Source organism: Strigops habroptila, chromosome 17 (assembly GCF_004027225.2).
Source record: "Strigops habroptila isolate Jane chromosome 17, bStrHab1.2.pri, whole genome shotgun sequence".
In the NCBI taxonomy this organism is placed as follows: domain Eukaryota; kingdom Metazoa; phylum Chordata; class Aves; order Psittaciformes; family Psittacidae; genus Strigops; species Strigops habroptila.
In genome coordinates, this window is record NC_044293.2 from 800,620 (window position 1) to 818,015 (window position 17,396).

The following is a 17,396-nucleotide window of genomic DNA, read 5'->3' on the forward strand; positions in this document are numbered from 1 at the left end:
GGCAGAGACCCTTCCCTGTGCCATGTGCTCACCCAAGCAGGGATGCTGGTGGAAGGGGCAGGGGAGCACTTGCCCAGCCCAGGAGGATGCTCAGCCATGGGGCAGGGATGGTGGGAACATGGAGGGAAGCTAGGAATAGGGAGCATCACACCTCAGCTCTTCACAGACCCCAGCTCAGCTTTCCCATTCACCTTTCCTCAAAACACTGAGTATTTTACCCCACAAAGGGGTCTTAGGGCTGGTTTCCTTCATCGTCAGAGGGAGGTTTGAGCCCCCAGACCATGATCAGGCACTGAGAGCAGGCAGGTGCCTGTGTTTCAGCTCCCAACCAAGCAAGATGCCCCACACACTCCCTTTGGGCTGGCGGAAGGGGTGCTGAGCAGCAGCACTCCAGCGCAGTCCCTGCCAAGGACACCCACCTTATCCCCACGCCTCCCCAGCTGCACCAGCCTGGAGGAGCTGCAGCGTTTGGGAAGGAAAACAGAGCTAGAGAGACAATGTTGAATGTAAATACCAGTTAAATATGCATTACCATATGCCTGCGCCTTCGCGGTCTGTTAGGAGGCAACACGAGCCAGTGGGAAGAGGCAGGAGCAGAAAGCTGGAGGCTTGGAAGCACCTGCTTCCTCCCTGCCAGCCTGGCACCCCAGCCCGTGCTGGAGCCATTGCTCATGGAAGCGGGGAGCCATGGATCTGCCCCTGCTCTGCTCCCAGTGAGGGCAGCCCATTGCCTGTCCATCGCCCCACTGAGGCTGCTCCCACCCCAAGCCACGGGTGCTGTTAGCCCAGACGGCAGCTGAGGCTGTGCAATTACACGTGCAGATGATACTAGCCAGAAGTGTGTGATTCCCCCTGGAGTTCGGAGCAGATCAGACAGCAAGGCTGCTCAGGGTGCAGGGATTACACAAACGGGATTGTTTGTTAGCAGGCGGCACTGCATAATTCCATCTTGCGCCTGGCACTGGATCCTGCTGCCTCTGGGGCATCCCCACACCTTGTCCCTGCTGCTTGCTGGGCTTTGCATCTGCTGCCAGCCCTGGGGCATAGCTTGAACCCACTTCACACAGAGCTGGTTCTCTGAAGGGAGAAACAGGAGCTGCTTTGCTCCCAGAGAAGGATCGGTTTGGGGAAGGACCTTCATCCTCTCATCACAAAAGCAGCCAGCCCGGCATTGCACTCCTTCCTACTGCTGTCAGGGCTTTTAGAGCAGCAGGGGACCAAAGTGGGGTCTGGGCACTCCCTCACTGGCCTCCAAAGGCCAGTGTTAAAGGGGAGAAAACAACCCAAACTGAACCCCTTAAATCCTAAACCCTCCATCACCTACTGCTCCACAGCTACAAAGCCAAACGCCTGCTGCTCACTCACAGAAGCACCACCAATACCCACATCCACACAGCACGTCGCAGCCATTGGAACAGCAAGGAGAGTCTTTCCCTGCAACGGTTCCTGCAGCAGAAACACCCTATCCATGTAGGGTGCCTGAGTGCACCACAACCAGGAACTGAGGCTCCCCTTCCCCTCAACCACTCGTGTGTGTGCAGGGTGAAAACACTTCACTGGGTTACACAAATAAACCTTTCCTGGCTCAGCCCTGAGTGAAAGGCTTTTAAGAGGTGACGGTGAGCAGGGAGCAAAAACAACCTGGAAGATGGACTGCAGCCGCAGCTTTACACCTCTCCCCAGGGAGGGCCGTCTTTAGAGAGGCTGCTCCAGGGAAGCGAATTGACACAGGCAATTACCGGGATGTCCAGCGCAACCCTGCAGCTCAGTAGCCACCAGCAGACATCACGGAGATATAGACACAGATTCACATGGAGCACGTTCTGCCACCTCGAGCTCACTGATGTGACAGACCAGCTCCCCTCAGCCCTCGCCAGGACTCAACACATCTCCTCGGATCGATAGGTGCCTCGAGGCGGCACCAAGCTCTGCCAGCAGTCACGCTGTGCTGCTTGGTTTCCCCTGAACCCCAGTGGGATCGATGTTCTGGGTACCCAGCTGCAGCACGGGCCAACAACGTACCCCTGTGCACTCCACCACACTCCAAAACCAGCACCAAGCATTGGGAAGCAGTACTTGCATGTGGCACGGCCCCTGCATCCCTTTATGTGCACCCAAGCCCTCCTCAGGAGATGCAGGGACCACAGCATCCCTAACTCATGCTGGCACCGGGTACCAGTCACAGCAGCACGGGAAAGGCTGCTCCAGATTGCATTTCTAGATGAGCAACAAGGGTTTTCTGGCTGCAGCATTTGACCTCGCTTTGTTCTGCTTCTCTTTGCAACTCTCTGCGGTTTTTGGCCTCTCTCCAGCTTCTCCAGCCATTTTTCACCTCGCCTTTTCTCTGGGGACAGCCCTGCAGCAGCTTTGCAGCAATAAACCCTGCGCCCAGCCCAGCCAGGGTGCTGTGAGGGGGACCAGGGTCTTGTCCCAGCACAGCCCCTGCTCCTCTCCAAGCTTTTGGCACGGATGCAGCCAACTCTAATTGCAATTTCCATTCCGGTGGCTGTGCTCTGCAGGCAAAATAGGTTCTGTCTATATAATGAGTCACTCCTGAATATCAATCTACACAGGATAAAATGGAGACAATAGCTGCTTACATGCATAGTGAGTTAATTATGAGCATCTGCTATTAATCTTGCTATCAGACTGCTAATTGCTCCTTCTCCTCCACAAAGACATGCTGGAGGTGAATCAGCTCAGCCGCCCTTTCCTGAGCCCTGACTTGTTCCCTGTAGGAAGCCTGGGTTCATGGCAGCCAGGAAAGCATTCCCAGGGCCGGCCCCCTACGTGCTGGTACACCCTCAGACCAGCTTGGGAGTGACCAAAGATGTGCAGACCCCAGGAAAGCCCAACCTTACAGCAGGATGAGCAAGCCAACAACCTGGTTTGCGGCTGAAGGGACCTCCCCACCAGGCTAAACGCAGTCCCTCCCCACAGAGGCCATGGGGCAGGGTACATAGCCCAGGATGGAAGCTGCAGTGGAAGAGAAGTGGCAGCCACCTCCACACCCCCTGTCAGCGGCTGCTGTGGGAGATTGAAGCCTTTCAGGGGGAGGCGAGTGTGCAGGAGATGTCGAGTTGCACTCTCGCAGGTGAGGACTTGACATCTCACGTGTAATGAGGAAAGAAAATGCATCAGGAGCGTTTGGGGAAGATGACAGCGGATCAGAAGTGCCTCCTTCTCCCACAGATTTATTTTGTCAAGCAGTCACTCAGGGAAGCGGGCGGAAGGCTCTGTCAGCAGCCGGGGCACTGGCAGGCTGCAGAGCCCCGGCCCTTTCATCCAGCAGCCGCTCTGCAATTGATTTAGACAAACTCCTGGTGATTGCCTAACAGGAGAGCAGCCAGCACACCTCAATTAGCTGCCTCGCAAGGTGAGAGCCGGTGGGTGTCTCATTAAGGAGCTGGCTCTCTTCCCCAGAGCCCAGAAACGAACAGCTCCTTCATGGAAGGCACTGAAGTCTGAAGTGATGGGGATGAGCAGGGAGGCTCTGACCCCACTCTTAGTCCCACATAGCTGGTGTTTGGGCAGGGAGACAGCCAAGGCCATTTCTAGTCTTTACAAGGTTGTTCTGTGCTGAGGAAAGCGCAAACAACAGCTCCTGGGAAAGGATGCTGAGCACCTCATCAGCATGTGAATAAAAGGGCGATTAAATCTAAGTCCTGAATATTCACGTCGGATGTCGGAAATGTTTGCTCCCTTGTTCTGAAAGGGCTGAGAGGCAAACAAACCCGAAACAGCTTCCTCCCCCTTGTGCCCGTCCCCTGCCGCTGGATGGATGCCCGCTGGTCCCCCCCCCCCGGGATAAGCAGATTTCACGCTTCAAGCTGATCCCCGCTAAAGGTCAGGGAGACTTTGCACTGGCCATGCCCCTGTGCTGGGGCACCTGCGGCACTGGGAGGCCGGTCTGAGCTCAGCCGCTGTTCCTCGCTGGACCAGCCCTGCTATTTTCCATCCAACACCCCCGGGTCCGCGCCTGGAGCTGGCGGCGCCGTTTGCAGAATACATATAACCTTTACAACGCACGGACAAACCCGCCGCTTGTTTATTTTTAATTAGTTCCCTTTCTCCACCTGCCCAAAAGCCAAGTTTCCCCCTGAAGCACCCTGGGGCCCCTTCCCGGCACAGGGACAAGGATTCCGGTAGCAGCTCCTGCACATCGTCCCTGGTCAGCAATAACCAGTGGGCTCCACTGCGCTTGTAGGGACCCCAAACCCACGTCCTCTCTCACCAAGAGCTTCAAGACCCCCGCCAAAGGAGCAGGCACCAGGCTGAAGGGTTGGTCACTGGAAAGCAGAGGTCCAGGAGCCCTCTGACTTGGCCAGGCCACGGCGCCTGCTCCATCCCTCCATCCATCCATCCCTGACCACCAACGCTACCTCATCCCACTCTCCCACACCAGGCTGGAGTCCGATGTCCTGCACATGCAGAGCTCTGCTGAAGCTAGCAAGCAGCCCCATGAAAGGGAGGGCATTTAGGATATTTTAAGACACTTAGAAATCCCCTGTATTAATTTCCCCTTCCCAGTAATTAGGCACAGCGATTAGACCCTCCTTCCCCGTAGAGCGCAGGGCTGCTCAAGTGGAGCTTGCTGGCAGTGTTTACCTCGGGGATGGGAACACCGCCTCATCCTCATGCACAGCAAACAGCCCAGCTGTGTGACCGGAGACACCTCCCTGAGAATCTGGCATCAGGATGCGATATACATAATATATAACAACCATGTTTATCAGACGATGGCGCATCGCAGCTGCTGGTAAACGAGCACACAAGCCTTGAACTGCACAGAAACTTCATGTATTATTTAAAATATTTTCCCAGGAACCCTGTCAAACCAAACCCAGCTCCTGTGCCCACGAGGACCATGGTCGGGGCACTGCAGTAATGTCTCTCAATGGTAATGCCTGCTGTGCTGCCTGTGGTGCTGAGCCCCGCTGCCCAGGACACATCACACAGCCTATGTCTCAAGGTGTTTGATGGAGTACAGCACCTCCATGACATGGAGCCATCCCCAGAGAGAAGGCCATGATGCCAGGCTGTGGAACTGAGCACCCAACTGCAAATGGGATGATTCCCAGGATTTGAGCAAGCCCCAAGTCACACATTGGAGAAGACAGGCATTAACACGCTATAGAGCCTGGCAACCAGCCATGCTACAGGGAATGCTGAGCTCCACCGCTCAAAAACACCATGTACATTAAAGAGGCCACTACAGCATGAGCTCCACTCTGGTTCCCCATGGAAGAGGAGTCTCCACGGTCCCAAGGAACTCTGCTTCTCCAGGAAACAAAGATTTAGCAGCAGCACCTCCCAGGTAGCTGCAGCAGGCACGGTGTGATATTGATCCCTGCTAATGTGAGCAGCCGGTGTAACCTTGTCTGCTCAGGGCCGGAGTAATTTGGAGATTATGCTTTAATGAACAGATGATGTATGTTTCAATATACAGAACAAGGAAAGCAATGGAGATTGCAGGCGGATAAATAGGTAGCATAACTCTGCATGGGCAGTCACTAGATCCCCTGGCAGAAGAGCAGGCTGTGAAGTGGTGCTCAGCATCGCAATAGGACAGGGTGCAGGGCTGTGCTCCCCCAACTGCCAGGCAGACCATGGGGCAGAGACACCAGGTAAAGGACCCTGGGAGCAGCATCCATCCCAGCTAGCCATGGTTAGAAACACAGATTGACCTGAGAATCTCAGCAGGTTGGAAAGACTCTGCATCTCAAAGGAGAGCCCTGTGCACTGCCAGGCAGCTCGGCAGCCTTTCCCCCTTGGATGCTACCTGCCCACGCTGGGTTCCTCCCCAGATTTTAGGGCAGGAGTGGCCCTGTCTGCTCAAGCTCAGCTGGGGAGTGAAAGACAAATGGCTTAATACGTGCTAAATCCAGGCTCCAGCTTCAACACTTACTTTTTTCTTCTTTCTTCTCAATATTTCATACCGCTACAGATAAGAATGAATGCAATACTGCTATTAAAGCCTCTCTCTATATTATATGCAGAGGTCGATGTGGTTTGCCCCTCTATCTGCATTTTTAAAGGTATTTCAAATACAGGCTTTCTTTTCCACAGGGAACATAAAATAAACCTGTGTGCCAAGCAGGAATAATCCATCCTCAGCTGCAACTGAGACAGAGGCTGCTGCCAGGGACGGGCAGGAGGGAAGGAGCCCTCTTCCAGACTGTATCTCTGCTCCTGCCTTTGCTTTCCCAAACAGAGACAGGAGGGACTGATGCCCAAGTGCTTCCCCAGGAGTGGTGATGCTCCATCCCTCCCCACTGCCTGTTATCCCTGCAGTCACTACAGCAGCAGCATCCGCAGGGCACTGCCACCCACCTGGCTCAGCCCCACAGGGGTTGTGCTCACCAGAGGGCTCAGCAAGCCTTAGGTGATCTATCCCACTGAGTTCCTGTCCAGCCTGGCCACTTATTCCTTGATTTCCCATTCAGCCGCCTGGGAGAAGCAGCCGAGAGACTTCTTCTTTGTTTGGGAAAAGAAAAACTGCCATAAATTTATGTACTTAAAGGATTTCTCACCAGAAAAGAGCCCCTTGAGACTCCCATTTTCCGGGAGTGAATCTCTCGCCTAATCACAAAGTGCTGCTATTTACTGTATCTGCTATCAAGGCAGGCAGTCTCCGTCCCGCCTTTCCTAACATCTATTTACCAAATCCATTTGCAAGTCTAAAATTTAATCAGCCAGGTTTCATCTTAGAGGCATTAACATTCAAATGGGACTCACTCCCCGAGCCCGAGCAAAGAGACGCATTAATAACGGGCGCCTGCGAGCTGGGCAGCTCCAGAGCCAGGTATGGGGTGAGTCATAGTGGTTATTCACAGGTTAGACAGAAGCAAACCCTCCAGGGCCAGCCTGGAGCCAGGCTGTGGGCAGTGGCAAGGGCAGAACCTCCATGACCTGATGGGAGTGACACAGGATCATCCCCAGGCTCCTACACCAGGGACCCCACAAGAGGTGGATGATAATTCAAGCAGTGGTACCCTCACCACCATAGTCCCTCATCTGAAAGCCCCCTCTGCTTTGCAATAAACCCCCCCAAAATACCAAGGATATCCACTCAAGGGGATAAAAAGCAACTATTCCCAACCACCTCGCTGCACAGTGCGCGCCTCATGGGAGGGATTCATTAGCTAATGCTCATAAAGCATGTTTTATGGGCTGCCCTTCTCATTGAAATGGATGGGAGGGCTGCACTTGACCTCGGTGGGAACAGGAGACAGCTGATGACAGGAGCCAACAGTATTTCACACAAACCACATTAACAGGCCCTGTAAAGCACCAGGCTGCCCGCAGGATGGACAGAGGCTGTCTTAACTCAGGGCAACATACGGCTAACGCGAAGCAGAATTCAGCAGCTCCATCAAAACCAGGAGGGAAGAGTGTCCTGTGGAATTGCATGGGACTTTGGTGTACAGTGATGCTCACACAGCCCTCACCCCCACATGCCCACCCTGGCCCTGCACTGCCTTCCCTGCGGATGCACATCCCTGCCCGGGAACCACAAGGACAAGCAGCAAGGTCCAGGCTGGCTAAACGCTTTTCTGCTCCACCAGTCTCATTATGCTCATCCCCTGGGTTTGGCCAGGCTGCTTGGATGTGCCACGAGGAACCCAACATCCTTAACTGACATTTCCCCTTCCCTGTGCCTGGCCAGGATGCAGCACTGTCATGAAGCACCTGCTCCAGCTGATACATCCTGGACATGAGGCATCATCAGGGCTCCTTTCATTACCCTCACCTCCCACTGCCTCCAGCGCTGACAGATTTGAGTTGTTTGCACCACTTTCTCACATATCTCATTAGATTTGCCCTGGTGCCTCTCCATGGCAGCGCTCAGGACCTGCCAGGGCTGGGGCTGCAGAGCGGTGCTGCCTGCTCTGCCCCACATCGAGATGCACTGAGCAGCAGCCAGGGAACCAGCACCATGTGGGGCAGCCACGCTCAAGGAAGGAAATACAAGGCTCTCTGAAACATCAAGCATAAGCAAAGGAGACAAGATAGTTCATCTGTGCTGCAACTCAGGGAGGATGAGCATGTGCCTGGGTGTGCGAGCAGGGATGCTCCATCCACCACAGCTGGGTACCAGCCCAGCAACAGCCTCTCTCCTCTGGAAATAACCTTTCCTGTGCTTTATTACAAGCCATCAGAAGAAAAAGAGTGAGTGTGAGTGAAGAAAAGCGAGAGACATTATATGTCTCACTGTGATAGCCTGCGATGTCTTCAACTCCAATAAATAAATAAAGGAAGAAATATTCCCCCGAGTCCCTCTGACATATCTAATTGATATCACTAGGGATCTCCCATGAAGCAAGCAGGAATCTAATCTATCGCCTCGTACAGCCAAATGGAAGCAGCAGGGTGGCTGCCACCGAGCCTCCAGCTCCTGACAGGGACGCGCCTAATGGAAGTGGAAACCGATTACGGGCAGCCTGATATCCAAGTAACAAATAGGGGACCTGGAGAGACTCTCGCTGCACTGGCCTTTGAGAACTCAACTGCTTCTCCCTCCCGCTCCCCATCACGCTGACTGAACAAGGTGCCCACCAAACTCCTGCTCACCAGCCAGCATGCTGGTTCTCATGAGAGAGGAAGGGAAAGCAGGGCTGGAGAGGACATGGTATCACACTGGAATCCTCCCTCCAGCTGCCCCAAACCGACGTGAGCAGACGCTGTGCTGAGTGCTCATTCCCGTCTGGCACGCTGTCTGAGGAGCAACCTGTGAGCAGCGGCTCCGCGCAGGAGCTGTGCCGCTGCGGAGATGCCCTCAGCCACATTGGCTGCCACCTCCCACCTTCCTTGTTTAATTAACTCCCTCCTGATGTAGGTAATGGAGCTCTGGAGCTCTTAAACAAAGATTTAATCAGCCCAGGTTCTGCGCTCACAGCAACCAGCTCCCTTTGTTAGATTGGTGTGAAATCCAGGGCATGGCTGCCCGTGACAACGTCCTTGATGCTAATAGCTTCCAGCATCCTGCGAGTCCCCGGATAGTCCAGCACAGAGTCCTCTGGGCTCTCTTCTCCGTGCACCACACAGTCACCTGGGTCATTGATTTTTAGCATCATGCAAATGGAGTCAGCGGGGAGCTGGCAGCTCCAGTGCATTATTATTTAGGATGGATAAACTCCTATCCCAAGTTCTCAGCACCTTGCCGAGTCCAAGGGGGGTTTCTGATTTATCATGATTGTTTCTAGCCCTGTGGAGGAACCGCAGCACAAAGCAAAGGGGAGGGGAAGCGGGTAGAACAGCTTCCATCACGAGGCGCTCGCAAAGCAAGGGCTGCACAGGAGCACGGCCCCTGCTCCCCTCCAAAGGGCAGAACGGTGACCTCCATCATCACCTTCACAGGGAACAAAGGAGCCATTGGAGATGGGCACCACAGGAACGCCTAACAGCCACTGCAGCACATACAGTAGCCCGGCAGACCCCCTGCTCCTCCATCCCAACACCCCTCACCAAGCACCAGCACAGCCAGGCTGCACCAAGACACTGCCGGGTTAGCAAGAGATCTCCTTCAGTGACTGACAGTGAATGAGACAGTGATGTATGGGCAGAAAGCAGACATCCGAACGCAGCCCAGACCCCTCTCCTGCCCCCAGCCCGCTCTGCCCCGCTGCAGCTCCCTCCCGACCCGAGGCGAATTGCAGATAGATTGGCTCCCGGTAAATGGCAATAGCTTTGCAGAATGCCATCTTAATAAGTGCATCTCCCAGCCAGGGGTGAGAAGCAGCAGCTGAAACGCCGGCGCGGATGTCAAGTTACAAATGAGACATCCAACTGCTTCATTTATTAGAGGGAATCAATTCGACTTTTCATATTCGCCAGGAGTTTGAGGCAGGAAGGACCCCATCAGCAGCCTGCACTGAGCCCCTGCGCTCCAGCGTGATGCAGCGCATGGAGGGGACAAGGGGAATGAACAATCTCTGGCTGCACAGCATCCCTGGAAAATACCAGTGCTGCTGCTCTTCCCCAAGCCCAAGAAGGGAAGCAGGGAGGAGAGCGCTCTGGCCCCATCCTCCCTGCTCTGCCAGGGGAACTCTAGCAGACTCCAGGGAATCACAGCCGAATACAGGCTGCTTTCATGGAACATGGTTAGGCTGCATGTCCCAGACCAGCAAATGGCATGCGAAAACCTAGAACTATTTAATCTAGATCACAGCAGTGTCTCCCTTTCCTTCTCCAGCAAGCAGCGTGGTACCCAAACACTGCAGGGGCTCCAGCAGCTCATGCCGAGCCCGGCTGGACTCTGCACACCCGAGTCTCTTCCCCATTGCCAAGCCAGCTAATGGATACCCTGGTCTTACACCAAGGGGCCTCGTTAGGCTAAATGGGGTGAGGGGAGAGGCAGCGGCTACCTCCGCACTGGGAGCTGCAGCTCTGCCCTTTACACGAAGGCAGCGGCTGTGCGTGTGCGTGCGGCTTAATCCTGCAAGAGCTGTAATTGCCACTGTACAAAAATATTACAGGTCAGTGGAAGCAATTTAATGATAATAAAATTACAAAAAAGCAGCCCAACAGGAAATGAAGCAGCTGCCATCCCCCATTCTCAGGCTGCTTTAGCATGCAGAAAGCTCCTGCTCGTTTCCCCATGGACATTGAATGCATCTGCAACTGCAAGAACAATCCTCGCCCCCCCTTCCCTGCACCCCACACTTGTGGGGCTGGGGACAAGGGGCTGACCACTGCTGGGTCAGGGGGAGCAGGTTGTGGCCGCAGCAGCCCCGAGGCGGCGGTCCCAGGGCACTGCACCATCACTACCAGTGGCACTGAAGCACCCAGCCATGCCCATGCTCTGCCAAGAGGGCAAGGCAAAGCCCCTCAGGCAGTCCCAGTGCATTTTCTACGCCACTTCAACCCCTCCTCTGCTCCAAGCGTAAGGCCGTGGGCAGTCCAACCCTTTCCCAAGGCACACAGGAAATGGAATCACTCAGTTAAGTGCATCAATAGCTGCAAAGGGCCACCAGCTCCTTGCTTTCCCTCATCTCTACTCTGGTGGCAGGAGGAGAGACAGCTTTTCCCTCCACCACACTGCCCAGGAAGGACCCCAGACCTCAGGAAAATCCCAGGGGATGCTCACAGCCAAACTCATCCAGCTCCTGACACCCCACACCACCATTTCCCACCCCTCTGCCTTTCCCCTGGGCTCCCTGAGGGAAAGCATCACTTTAAAGCACACCTAAAACAAAGCACATAATCACACCCATCTCTCTGTTAATTAACAGATAAATCAAGCCCATCTTGCCAATTAGGAGAAGGGAGCAAGCGCCGGGCCCCTCGCAGGATGCCTTCCCCCCTGCAGCAGATTGATGGCATTTGTCACCAGATGTGCTGCATGTGCAGGGGAAGGGCTCCAGCCCCAGCCACCCGCCTTGGTCCATGCAGAGCTCCCGGCACGCCAGCGCTGCTCAAGAGAGACATCTGTAGGCAAAAGGCAGGGCGAGAAACGCAGATTCCCCAGACCCACTGGCTTAAAGCTGATGGCAAAGATCACGAGAGCGGGAAACGGCACAAAATGAACCCACTGCAATGACAGTGGCAGCACCGCCAGCCCCAGGGTGTTCCTCGGGGCTGCGGGAAGCAGGATGCTCATGCAGTGAGTGCTGGGTGTCCACACAGACCTGCTCTGCAGCACAAAACACCATAAGGAGAAGCACCCTCAGCGGTAGAAGACCTCTCCTCTGTCAGCCAGGGACATGTGGGTTCTTGGTAACAAAGAGGGCTTTAAAGCACCCAGCAAACCCATAGCGCATCATCTGCTTTGCCGTGGTGTTTATATACCTGACCCCATTCTAAACCCTCCTCCAACACATCCCATTGAGGCACATCCCATTCCCAAACCTGCCCAATGTGGGGTATGGCCCAAGCAAACACACTGCAGAGTTTCAGGGTCATTGCTGGTTTCCATCTCCAAGGGCAGGGCTTCCAGCTCGCAGTGATGTGTGGAGCCAGTGCTGCGCTCCAAATGCCTAATTGATAGGGTTCGGCAATCTTTCACCTCCTCTCCATCTCCTCAAGCACTAATTAATCCTCACAACTGGAGCTTGGCCGGCTCTTTGTGCCAAACAATTTTGCCGGTGCTCCTGGCCCTCGTTTTGCTCAGCTAACCGGGATCCGATGGATTCGAGTGACCTGCTTTGCTCCGCGCGGCTGCTCGATGAACCTCCACGTGAACCCGCTGCTTTCCCGGGCTGTTCACAAGTATTTGCTTCATTCCTGTCACCCTTCGTTATGCCTCACTAACACCCTGGGCTTGGGTCCTTCACTTTGCTGCTTGGACAGGACAAGTACAGCAGCCTTGGATGGAACACGGCTGGAAACTCATCTGTGACACATGCATAGGAGACAAGGCTTTGCCTGTTGGCTTCTTATGGGATAAACTCACATAACTTCCTCAAGGACAAAAATCAATAGGCAGCATGGCTACTGGAGAGAAATGGGGCTTGCCCCTGTATCTGTTGGCAAGCACCAATCACTGGTCCCCATCCCCAGCATCCCCAAATCCCTTGTGGCACTCCTCTACATCCCTTTCCCCTGCAGCACATTCCCTTGGCAGGCAGGGCTGGGGCTACAGCAGCTCTTGGTGCTGCCTGAGCCCTCCAGGATGAGACAAAGAGCCTGTTGGGATGCAAGGGGCACAAGCCAAGCCATGCCGAAGCAGTCCCTGATTGCCAGGGCTGGAAGCATCACCCTGGCTGTGCCATGGGAGCAGAGCCATGCTGCCTGTCATTGCTGCCTCCTTTGATGGCCCTTTCAGGGCCACAGGGGAGAGCAAGTGGGGTCTCAGGGCCCCTTCTCTCAGTGCCACACAGGCATTTGTCAGAGCTCGGCGCTGGCGACACTGTTATTATACATGGCCTCAAAGCCCATTCAAGGCACTGGAAGATGAATTATGTTTCATTTATATCAAAGAAGCAATCTCGGAGCCCATTTGTGATCAAATTTGCTGTCAGAGAAACTTTGCTTTATCTCATTACATCTGATATCTCTTGGCTTCTTGTCCTTGAGACTATTAAAGTTTAATGTCAAATTCGAGATGAAATGGAATCATTGCTGTATCATCTCATCAGGACCCCGTGCGCCCCGTCCATCCTCACAGTCCTGACAACTCATTGTCCTGCGGCAGCTGGGGGAGAGGAGGATGAGGGGAGGAAGGGAGGAAGGCTTCCATCCCACATGCTGGAGCCAGAGGTGGAAGGAGGGGACCCTGGCTCTGCTAGCCTGGTGTGGGGCAGAGCATCAGCAGCTCCAAGGAGCTTTGCACTTGCAATGTCTTTATTAAGCAAGTGGGGTCTTCAGGAATGAGGGGAATCAGCAATGGCAAAAGCCAGTACAGCCCATCTCCCTGCCATGCTGCTGCTCCTTGTGCCTGGTCACACTGGGAACATCTGACATCCAGGAGTATCTACACCTGGGTAATCCTGGTCCTGAAAACCATCAAACCTGCTGCACTTTGGTCCTTCGGAGACCAAGCTGGGCCCGTAGCACAGCGAGGAGGTTGGAATTCCACAGCAGGCTGGGAACAGCCCCCTTTGAGGTGAAGCATCCTTTCCAAATCGTTTAGTCTTTCCACAGACCTGCTTCCTGCAAAGACTAAATACCTCTGATGATCGGCTTTAGTGGGCTCCCAAGAGGCTTCCCTGAGCTAGCTCACACAACCTCCCAGATACAGTAGGGTCTGCCGGGTCTACATTAAAGTGAGTCCTCCTAGGCTGATCCATGAAGGCATCTGAAGCTGAATGTGCCACCATTTCCCAGCTCTCCAGGAAAGCGATTCCCAGCCTTCCTACCTCCCCATACACAGACCATGGGGTTTCTGCCACCACTGAGAGGGAAGGGACAGCAGCAGCGCACAATGCCAAGGCAGCACATACCCCATGTGCAGAGGGAAGGCAGTGGAAGAAGCAAGCAGCAACTCCCCATCACCCCAGACACGCACCCCGCAGCTCCCCGGCACAGGGACACCAGCTTGGGGCAGAGGACTCGGAGACGAGCCAGCATTTCCCCAGGTAATCTGCCTTTGAAAAGGAGTTATTATCCATCACTGGAGAAAAAAGGGAAAAAAACAAAGGGAAACTTTCCGACAGAGTCACTGGCACAATCCCTCTGCGATGTCAAAGCCCACTGCAAAAGCAGAGAGACGGAAAGGGATGAGTTCTCCAGGTACCCTCTCGTTTTCAGGTGCCCAACCTTCGACTCTCTGGCTGGGATTTTCAAAGCAGCTGAGGGATGCAGAGGCACAATTCCTGCCTCATTGCAAAAGTCTCAAGGAGTTCAGTCTCTCCACATTAACAAAGAGAAGGTGATGAGGTGACTTGATCAAAGTCTTTAAATACCTACACAGAGAACAAAAAAAATTGATAATAGAGGGCTCTTCAGTCTAACAACAAAGGCAGAAAAAACCCAGTGCTGGAAGCATGAGCCAGACAAGCACAGACCAGACATCAGGCGCTGCCTTTCCAGCAAGGGCAATTAAACACAGGGAACATCCAAAAGGAATCCCAGCACTCAGACAGATGTAACCGCATCAGGGTGCTTGGGTGACACATCTCCCTGCTAAAGCAAAAGCGGGTCAGGGAAACTCTCCAGACCCTGACACATGGGATGGACAGCCTGAACAGTCGCTCCCTGTGTGAACTATGGGGAAGGCTCTTCCTTTCAAAGAAAGGGAAGCTGCCTGCTGAGATCCTCTGGGTAAATAAATCACAGCACCTCTGTCCACACAGCTTCAAGGGATGACGGGAGCCACGCTAAAAGCCAAGCTAGCCAGGCCAGAGCAAGAGGCTGCGTGGCTGGGAAGTGACCCGGGTCCCAGGGCAATGAATCAGCCCCAATAGCTCCTGCATGCCCCTCTGTTCCCAGCCTCTGTGCAGAGCCTGCTGCCAGGATCATTCCTTGCGAGTTGTCACCTTGGGTGCCAAATCACTCCCGGACCATTCTGCAGGCGCTGCCATAGGCAGGAGCATGCCCAGGGTGGGGAGCCACAGCCCACACTTCACTGGAGCAACTGCAGCTACATGCTCATAGAGCTGTGTTTAACCACCACAAGCAGTAAGAGGATACCTACCGAACGTAGCTGCGCTCCTAAGCAAGGCTTTGCCTTCCAAAAGGCAGCTTGAAGAAGCACAAGCGTATCCCTACTCCATTTGTGTCAGTGATTTAATAGACAATAAGTGATCTGAGCCACGGGAAGCAATTCCCCTGAGGGAAGCATCACAGCAGCAGTGTTACACATGATCAGTGCACCCTGTTTGAAGAGCCAGACCCTATATGCACCCAACACACAGCCCAGTAAGCCCTTAATCTGCAGGGCCCCAGAGCTGCCCTATCTCCCATGGGATTACTGCAGGATCCCACATCCAGGCCAAAAGCTGCCAGGGATAAACACAAACCCCTTTCTTCAAAGCTCAAGCGGCTTTTCCAGCCTGGGCTAAACCTCTGGCATCAATAGCTGCTAAACACATCATCATCCACACTTAAAGGAATCAACAGCAGCCTTCATTAGGGCACCCAGGCAGGGGCCAGGGCTTTGCCTTTGTGCTTTGCTGGTTTTAATAGGTTAGTTATGGCACTTTCAGAAGGAATGAACTCCGAGCCTAAAGCCCCCAGCTCAATTGTCAGTTATTGCTGGCAGTTTATCAGCATTAACTGATTAGGCTCAGGATGATGGATTCCCCTGCCTGCGCCTGGTGCGTGGCAGAGGGAAAACCTCCTTTCCCTCGGTTTTCCCTGTCACGGAGCAGTAATTGCTGTCTCTAACTCTCTCCCACCGCAGCCTCCAGCAGCAGCAGCTTTTGTTTGCATCCTCCCGCAATCACAGACAATAATAACAGAATAAGACTCAAATGAGAGGGAAGCTCAGCCCCAGCAGAATTTAATTGATGAGCATTACACCTCGGAATCTAAACTCTTTTAATTTCATTGTGTTTCACGGAGATGAGTTATGAAATTACAGTTGGCCAATTGTAGAGCTCTCCTTTGTTGTGTGTGACTTTCTGGTTCCTCCCTCCCCTCCAAACACCTGGCTCTTGCCTTTGGGTGAAGGATTGATAGAAAAGGGAAAAAGTGCTGTTTGCTATCACTAGAACACCTTCCACCCATTGGGGAAAGGAGGCAGAGGGGAAGAAAGGCTGGGCAGCTCCCAACAGTAACTGGGGACTGCAGCTCCCTCCAGCAACATGCCCATGGGATCCAGCTCCAGCCTCTGCATCCCAGAGGCAGCTCTAGAGAAGGAGCAGCAGCCCCCTGGCTCTGCTATTGCAGGAACCCTGTAAACGGCCTTTCAAAGGGCTGTCATAGATAGATTTGGAGAATCAAAGCTGCCATCGGGGCACAACAACACAGGAGCACATACTCCTCACCTCCCCTGAGGGCCGAGCATCATCATACAGCTCACCCCACCATGCTTGCAGCCGCAGGATTGAAACCCACTTGACGCAGCCCAACAGACGTGAGGTGCATCATTCCTGGAATCTATTCCAGGAAAACTTCAAGCAAGCGTGTTCCTTAGAGCTCTAATAAAGGTTTCGTGCATTAAACTCCTCCTTGTTCTGCTTCATTTGCTGTGAGGATTTTACTCCAAGTGAAGCTTTGCCTGCTTGGAAGAAGAGATTTAAAGGCATCCGCGATGCTATGCACAGATTCACAAGTGTCTCCCACGCTGTCTGGTCCACTTAGAAGTTCACATCTCCTTCCCCAGCACTGCCTGGTTGCAGTTTCCCTGGGAAGGGGATCCAGGCTCATCCCATGCACCAGCTCTTCCCTCTCCCTGGAAGCAAAGCACTCCCCATCCTGCACTGCCAAAAACTTGGCACAACTGAGCAGCAAATGTAGCAAATGAAATCAAATGGTGGTTGGGAACTGCTGCTCTGGAGGAGCCTGGCAGTGAGCCCACCACTGGAGCCCAGCGCACCATCATCTCCAGTGCCTTCCAGTGGGGTTCATTACAGAGCTGCCTTCCTCTTTGTGTTTTCTAGGGCTCAATGGGAAAATGAAGCCTTTTGCAGAACGTCACCTGAAGAAAAATCCAGGCCACCACCAGAGCCTGGTGAAATAAATAAATAAGGGCAAAGTGATGAATTTTGGCTGTCTCAGGAAGACAGACCAGCATTGCTTATCAGCCCCGATTGGACCAGATAGCTGCCTCAGAAAACAGGCACCGGTCTTTCTGTAATAAATGAAAGCAATAAAGCAAAGTGCCTCCTCTGAGCTGGAATTAAGCACTGCAGCCCCAGCAGGAGCCATTCCCCCATCGAAGGGGCTGCAAGGGGCTCTGGGGAGGGATGCAGGGGCTGGAACATCCTTGGAGGAGGAGGAGGATGCACAAGTGCCAGCCCATAGAGCCATTCCCAGCTGCAAAGGCTGCTCCTGCCACCACCTGAGATCTC